Here is an 8,349-nt window from a genome sequence, read left to right as displayed (position 1 = left end):
TTATTGCAAACATTGACCTCTGATGCCATAATCCTCTAGCTGAACCGTGTGATAACCAGGACACCTGCGTCAACCTAAGCCCCATTCTGTGGGAGGAGAATCATGGCCTCACACAGACTTCCTGTCTCGGGTCATCTCTGGCCAGGTCCTAGCTGCTGATGTCCAGGTTTTGGGAGGATGGGCTCGTGGTTTTTATGATCCTCAGATGTGCGTGAGCTTAGTGACCTTCTTAGTCCTCTATAGGACTGGTCTTGTGTTCTTGTGTTTATCCTCACTTTGTTCTCTTAAGGTGATGGGTTTGTTCCATTCTGGGGGAGGAAGAGAGGTGAGGTGATGTCAGAGGGGTCCGGGGTCTCTCTGAGGAGGAAAGGGACCAGATGACAGTGGATTTGGGGCATTTGGTCCTTGGACAGGACTCTGGTTGGAGGAAAACGAGACGAGAAATGTAGGGAAAAATGAGGAAGAGGGAAATAGGCATAAAGGGAAAAGAGCCAGCTCTCGGTTAATGTGACGTTCAGTGATCGCCCAGGAACGTAAAGCCAACCCCCACAGAGATAGTGTGAGTAATGGCTGCATGACTTCTACCTGTGACCGTGCGTGAGGAGGAGAGGATCTGTCTGCGGGAAAGGGAGCTAAAGGTGGGTGTAGGCTTCCTGCAGGGAGAGCTGTGAGGATTCTGGCAGCCAGAGACCCGCCTGGCTTCACACATTAAAGCAGCTGCGGGGAGGGGGCGGGTTGGGCTTGTGTTAGTGTTTAGCCCCAGACTCCAAAGATGGCACACTTTCTGGCCCTCACTCTTAAATTCCCCTTCGTTTTTGGCTCTGGCCCCTGGTCCATAGATTGTGACTCTCGGCTTGCCCCTAACCAGTGGTCTGCTGCTAACCACACCGCCCTGCTGGAAGAGCCAGAGAGGGATGCTGGCTGCTGACTCTTACCAGCCAAGTGAGCTCCAGCACTGGCCTAACCCAGCAGGAGGCTGACTCACTTCCTTTTTCAGGCTGAGTGATGGCAGGAAGGGGATGCTTTCCATTTCTGCTGGGTCCTGAGCCTCCTGGCTACTATGTCCCTGTCAGAGGGGGGCAGCCATGGCCACCACTGGTGGTTCTCGGTCATCTCTGCACAGATTGCGTCTCCAGGGTCTGGTTGTAGCAGAGGCAAGGCTGAAATTTTTATTTTTATTTATTTTAATTTTTTAAAGATTTTATTTATTTGACAGACGGAGATCACAAGTAGGCAGAGAGGCAGGCAGAGAGAGAGGAAGGGAAGCAGACTCCTTGCTGAGCAGAGAGCCCGATGTGGGGCTCCATCCCAGGACCCTGAGACCACGACCCGAGCCGAAGGCAGAGGCTTTAACCCATTGAGCCACCCAGGCACCCCAAGGCTGAAATTTTAAAAAATCACCTTCGCCAACTGAAGCTGGCAATAGAAATAACAAGACGCGGTTTGGCAGTTGTTTCTAAACGCAGACCCTTGGTCAGGTCTAGGGACAGGCCTCTCTCTGACACAGCAGTTTGTGTGGCCAGCGAATAGCACGTGTGGTTCCAGAGTGGCCCAACTGGATTGATGCAAAACACCAGGTCCTGGTTGGGGGAGGGAAGGGCAAGCCACAGAGTGATCTAGCTCCCCCAGGGTGTTAGGTGAGGCCAGGTGTGGTTGGAAGGGTGCAGACGAGGGATCAGCTTCAGGGGGCTACTCCAGGCTCTGTGGAGAAATTAGTGCAAGCCACAAACTCTCAACCTCTCTCTTTTTCAAGGACTCCCAGCCACGGGACTCAGGTTTTCCCTAGATAGGCTGCGCCTGGGGCTTAGGGCTACAGGTGAATCCCGGACCTGCTTACCGGTGGGTGTGGTACCCCTCGTTCATGTCAGAGTCGGCCCTCCTCTCGTGGACTCGGAGGCTTGGCCGACACAGGCTGAGGGCTTTCATTACCTGCAGCTGGAGTCACGGTTGGAGCAGGAGGAATCAGCAACTGGTACAGGCCCCAAAGACCCACATGCTGCCCTCAAGTTCAGGCAAGGACTTTGGAGTTGAGGAGGCTGGGAATAAAATCCTGCCAGGGCTGTCTTCACTCCAGGGACTCCCTGACAGTTAAGAATTGAGGAGGCTGATTAGACCTGTGTGGTAGAGGCTTCAGCAGAGAACTTGGGAGGAAAGCCCAGGCCTGGGGCCTTGGGAGGTGTACTTCCTGTCAGCTAAGGGCTTCCAGTTGGCCTCAGATGGATTCGCTGGAACTCTCCCCTGCAAGCCCGAGAATGCCAAGACTGGCCACCCATTGCCAGCACTCTCCTTTCAAGACACGTCATTGTGTGTGATAGGTGAGCTCCTGTTCCTTTCCCTGGAAGAGCGAGGAGGCAGGAGTGGCCCTTCCCTGAGGTGAGGGTGGGGATGGCTGCTTTATTTTAGTGACTTAGACCTGCCCCCTGTTTCCCTGAAGCTTCTCCACAAGCCCGGGGTGGAGGGGGGGGATGTCAAATGTATGGATGTTGGAGGCAGTCGCAACCTTGAGGTTATGGGCAAGTGTCCCCATATTTAGTGTAGAAGGATGGAGTCACCTATCTTTTGTCTCTCTCAGCTCAGACAATGAACTTCTCATCACTGATCATAGGAACAAGAGACTCTCCTGGCCTTCACCAGGAGCCGCACTAAGTTCCCTGAATTCGCGTTCAGTTCTAGAGAGAAGGATGGCCACCCCCAAGATGGCTGAACTAGAATATTTTCCCCCAAAAGTGACTGGGAGCTGAGAACCAGTTAATATGATTTATGGAAATAAGTAATCTTTTTTTTTAACCTGTGGGTTTGTGGAGAAAAATTCATGCCCACTGTAACTATTGGTGTTTCTAACATTGGCTGAGAGCAGAGTGCGGCATTATGAACTGGCCTGTAGAGGGCGAGAGAGCAGAAGGGCCTGGAGGAGGGCAGGTGGAGCTGAGAGAGCGCTGAAGGGGTCTGAACTGAAGAAGGAGGACCTTCTCTAACCCTTTGCAAGAGCCATTCGCCCTAACGTAGCTTCTCCTCACAGATATCCACCAAATCAATCTTTTGTCAGACTCAAAACCCATCACCACCCAGTGTACTAGATTTAGGTAATTTGTAGTTTTGTCGTAGTACTATAGCTCATCTCAAGTTGTGATCACCTTGCACTTACTTCCCAGGTAAGTGTCCTCAAAAAAGGGCACACGAACCAATGGGGTCCTAGCTCAGAAACCAAGACGTCCACATGCTACTTATACAAAGGATTATGACAAACTGCCATTGGGCACTTTGCTAGAGAAGTTCGTATTCTTTGGGGCATTTACTGCTGTTTTAGCCAGGATAGGCTTTGTTAGGATGCAATAACAACTGAATACTCTCAGTGGCTTAAAGCAGCATGTTTCTTTCTTATAGTATTTTAAGGAGCTTCTAGCACATTCTACAGCATGAATAGACATTGAGGACATGATGAGAAGTGAAGGAAGCTAGTCATAACAGACAAATACTGTATGACTCCACTTCTATGAGGTACTTAGAGTAGCTGCAATCATAGTGACAGAAACTAGAGTGGTGGTGACCAGGGGCCGGGGGTGAGGATGATGCGGGGGATTATTTAATGGTGAGAGAGTTTCAGTTTTATAAGGTGAAAAGAGTTCTGGAGTGCTCGTGGTTAAGGACAATATGAATATCCTTAGTACCATTTGAAGGTGGTTAAGATGGTAAGTTTTATGTTATTTGGATTTTACCACAATAAAAAAAAAATGGACATGAAAGTGAGGAAGACACAGTCTCTGTCCCTTTGAAGCTCCTAATTCAGTGGGGAGGCAGACAAGAGAGAAGGTAACAACACACTTTCAGGGCGCCTGGGTGGCTCAGTGGGTTAAAGCCTCTGACTTCAGCTCAGGTCATGATCCCAGGGTCCTGGGATTGAGCCCCACATCGGGCTTTCTGCTCAGCAGGGAGCCTGCTTTCCCCTCTCTCTCTGTCTGCCTGTGATCTCTGTCTGTCAAATAAATAAATAAAATCTTAAAAAAAAAAAGAAAAAGAAAAACACTGCTGTCAAAATGCGTTCCAAATCTGGAGGAACCCCAAGACGCCCCTTTCTGTATACATCTCTTCTTAACTGGTAGCCTGAGAAACAGACTTGAGACACCAACAGAAGGCTCTGTGCCCCCTAACTGGACTGCCTCGGAGCTACGAACACAGTCCAACGCAGCAGAGTCCAGTGAGATCCATGTGCCACATCTGGTCCTTGTCAGGTGTCCAATTTTACACAACAGAAATTTAAAAACAAGATGTGCCTCAGTCTACAAAACTCGCTAAGAAAAAAAAGATTGATGACACTTCATGACTTTGTGCTGATGAGGGTTTGGGGGTGGGCGACGGAGTATTCTGTCCTAGCCTATTGAAAGTGAAATTAGTTCATGCTCTGTGGAAGGCATTCTGGTGAGATTTTACTAAAAACCTTAAAATGTATACATCGTTTGACCCATTAATTACACGTCTAAAAATTTATTTTAAGGAAATAACAGTATACTGTGTGCCAAGATATATTTCTGAAGGATTTCATTTTAGTATTGTATGCCTAAAATATCAGAAAACATCTATTTAACAAGAGAAATTTGGATACATAAGACTCAATCTTGACTTGGAAGAAATGTCCACAAGATTGTTAGGTGAAGAGAAGAGACAACCCCGAGAGGGAAGAGAGCACCTCTAACAGCTGGGAGCTGGGCTGGCAGCACCGTGAGGCTCTGGAGTTCTGTGTCACAGCACAGAGAGAGCAGATAAGGCCACTCTGTGACGTCACGGAGCAGAAAAAAACAAGACCACTGGTAGTCTTATCTGCACACAGACTACACAGGAGCCTCGTCCAAAGCACAAACACAACCAAGCATCCACCTGTCCTGGCTAATGGTCGGGACTGCTGTTCCTTTACTAGTTCTTTGCCAGCTTCAGCCTCGCCCTGGTTGTCCCTCCTGGGTGACATTAATTAAGGTAGCCATCATAGAATTACCCTGCTTCCTGGCAACGTCCAATCCAGAGCAGAGCCCAGCTTCCTTAAACCCTCCTGCCAATCACCTCGCTCCATCCCAAGGGCTATAAATCCTAACAGCCTCTTACCAAAGGGCCTGCAGTTCCTGTGGTGTGTGTTCTCCCTTACTGCAGACTGAGAAGCTCAAGTGCAGGCGAGTTCCTGGTGGTCCGGTAGAGCCCATTTGGTTTGTGATAGATATGCACCTCCACTGTCATAAAAATGTGCATAACAAGACACACCAAGCTGTTAGCAGTGGTTATCTCTGATGAGGAATGATTTTTGAGTTTGGCTTTGTTTTTACAATATGCACAGGTGGAGAGAGAGAAAGAGAGAGAAAGAACAGGAAGAAGAGAAAGGGAGGGAAGACTGAAAAGAACAATGCTGACGATAGCAGTGGCTGTGCTTCTGAACTAAGTGTTGATTAAGGGTTGAGAATGGTGCTATTGGATGATCTTCATTTTCTACAGTGAATACGCGTTACATTTGAATATGAAAAATAGAAGTTATTTTTAAATGAAGGAAAATTGGTATTTTAAAATTTTTTTTTAAAGATTTTATTTATCTGGCAGGGAGAGATCAGGTATTTTATTTATTTGACAGTGAGAGATCAGATTATTATTATTATTATTATTTTTTTTTTTTTAAGATTTTATTCATGTATTTGACGGAGAGAGATCACAAGTAGGCAGAGAGAGAGTGAGAGGGAAGCAGGCTCCCCGCGGAGCAGAGAGCCCGATGCGGGACTCGATCCCAGGCCCCTGAGATCATGACCTGAGCCGAAGACAGTGGCTTAAACCACTGAGCCACCCAGGCGCCCGAGATCAGATTATTTGACAGCAGAGAGGCAGGCGGAGAGAAAGGGGGAAACAGGCTCCCTACTGAGCAGAGAGACCGATGCGGGGCTCGATTCCAAGACCCTGAGATCATGACCTGAGCGGAAGGCAGAGGCTTTAACCCACTGAGCCACCCAGGCGCCCCAGGAAAATTAGTATTTTATAAAGATTTTTATTTATTTATTTGACAGAGAGAGAGAGAGAGAGAGATAGATCACAAGTAGGCAGACCGGGCAGAGAGTGAGAGGGGAAGCAGGCTCCCGGCTGAGCCGAGAGCCTGATGCGGGACTTGATTCCAGGACCCCGAGATCATGACCTGAGCTGAAGGCAGAGGCCCAACCCACTGAGCCACCCAGGCGTCCCTAAGTGACGGAAAATGGGCATTTTTAAAAGGACCATACTGTATGACCATTTTTAATTTTTATCTTTGCCTAAAATTGTACGCAAGTCGTCAGATTTGAAGCCTCCTGGTTTTCCAGGTCAGCTGCAGTACAGTAAGCATGCAGTAGGTGCCGTCCTTTCCCAGAGAATGGCACATTGCTAATGGTGGCGGGAAGTCCTCCGACCCTGCCCAATTCTAAATCAATTATCTGTCTGCGAGATACACCTAATCTCTAACCTTTGAGTATTATATACTTGTAATTTTCCTTCCTCTTGTAATTTTGATCCATGACGCAATCTAGATAAGAGGAATTACTAAAGTAAAACACACTCCTTGTTCCTTTTGCGTAGCCAGCCTATCTCCACAGTAATTTGAAATACACAGACAGCTATTATATACTCCATTTTACAGGAGAGGAAAGTGAAGTTAACCAGGAAATTAAGTCATTAACAGTTCACCGGTAGAGCCTTCTTTCCCCTCCATTGGCTAGTTCTAGAAATTAACACATATACAGCAAGAAAATACTATTTGTGGTTTATATTTATTAGCATATAAATGTATTAACAGTAAGAATACATTTGGATTCACTTTCTGAGAACTGCCATTCAAATGATGAGAATCAACCCATCCCGCTTCTGCAGTGTGGTTGTACAAAGGGGCGCCCTCTCACCTTTGGGCAAGGTGGGCAGCCTTCAGAATCTGGGAACTCTTTGCAAACACCTAGGCAGCATTGGGAGCATGCTCAATATGAGCCAGGCCTGCGCCGACTTGGGGTTAGCACAATAAACTTCGGCACTGTGCTCTATGGTAGTGTCAGGAGCATGGGGCCACGTGCTGCTGCTTCTGAGATCTCGCACTTTCCTGATCCTCAAATGTGATCGTACTCAGGCTGTCACTTCCAGATTCCTGCCACGTTTCCCTTTCCTCATTTGCTTTTCTTCAAATGTTCTGGAGTTAGAAATCAAATAACCAAACCAGGTAGAAATGAGTATAAAGTAACATCTATCAGGTTCAAAGCCAATCTATATGAAGGCATTTGTATTCTTGCATTTACTTCCTGGTTTGTACCTGAATTATGGGAAGGGGATACTGATAGGGAGCTGGTTCTGGAGAAATGAAGAACAACTATGCCAGTCTCTTTTCAAGTCCCAGTGTAATCAAGGCCAGCCTTGGTTTCAGTCTACTGAGTCATTCACTCTCTCGGTCATTCACTCCAGTACTGCGGCAATTGGAAGAGAAATGCTCCAGGCTAGGGCAAGGATGTCCAGCCTTAAGGAGCTGGCCTGATGGTCCTCTGATGGTGTGGTGGGTTCTGGGCCAGGAGGGAAGTTGGGGGGGCTGTGAGATGAGTATGAGGCAGAAGAGGCTGCAGGGAGGGCCTGCTAGATTATGACTCAGGTTGAAACAGGGAGGTAGCAAATCTCATTCTCTTCCTAGCAGGTACTGAGACCCAGTCAAGGCCTTCTTAGAGCCTCCAGGGTACAGAGTAGAGAATGTGCGTGAGAACTGGATGTACCACACGTAGCAACAACCTCTGCCAGGCAATTGTCTTCTAACAGGTGGGTGATGGCAGGTGCAGGGTCCAGATACAAAATTTTCGCCAATAGGAGTGAGGTAGCAGAATGGACCCAGTCAAGCTGTTTGAAGTGCAGGGGGGTGGGGCCCTGAAGGGGAACAGGTGAGTGATATTTGAGGTCTTCAAGAGATCCAGGATGAGGTTACTGGAACTGGCATACTCTGTGCATGACCTTCGGCCCAGTAGTGGGACAGAGAAGTCTGGCATATGGAGGCTAGAGGCTGCCAGAATGATTTCTAAATCACCCATGGGGGAGGCAAAAGCCTTTGCTGGATGGCTGCAAGGAAGAGCCCCCTTTGGGCAAGATGGGCGGTCTGCAGAAGGCTGGGAGTCTTTGCAAACAGCTAGGATGGGGCTAGAACCGGCTGTAGGTCCTAAGGCCAGAGGCATGGTCAGCTGGGGGAATCAGGCCATCCTAGGCTTTTCTGGAACATACAGGTCTGGGGATCCCCTTCAGAGAGGAAGGGACTAGGCAGAGCAGATCAATCTGGGTTTTGTGGGAGATGAGGGTGAGTTGGGAACTGCCCTAAGTCCCTAACACTGACCATTT

Source organism: Meles meles, chromosome 15, assembly GCF_922984935.1.
Source record: "Meles meles chromosome 15, mMelMel3.1 paternal haplotype, whole genome shotgun sequence".
Lineage (NCBI taxonomy): Eukaryota > Metazoa > Chordata > Mammalia > Carnivora > Mustelidae > Meles > Meles meles.
The sequence above is the reverse complement of the archived record's forward strand: the minus strand, read 5'-3'. Positions refer to the sequence as shown.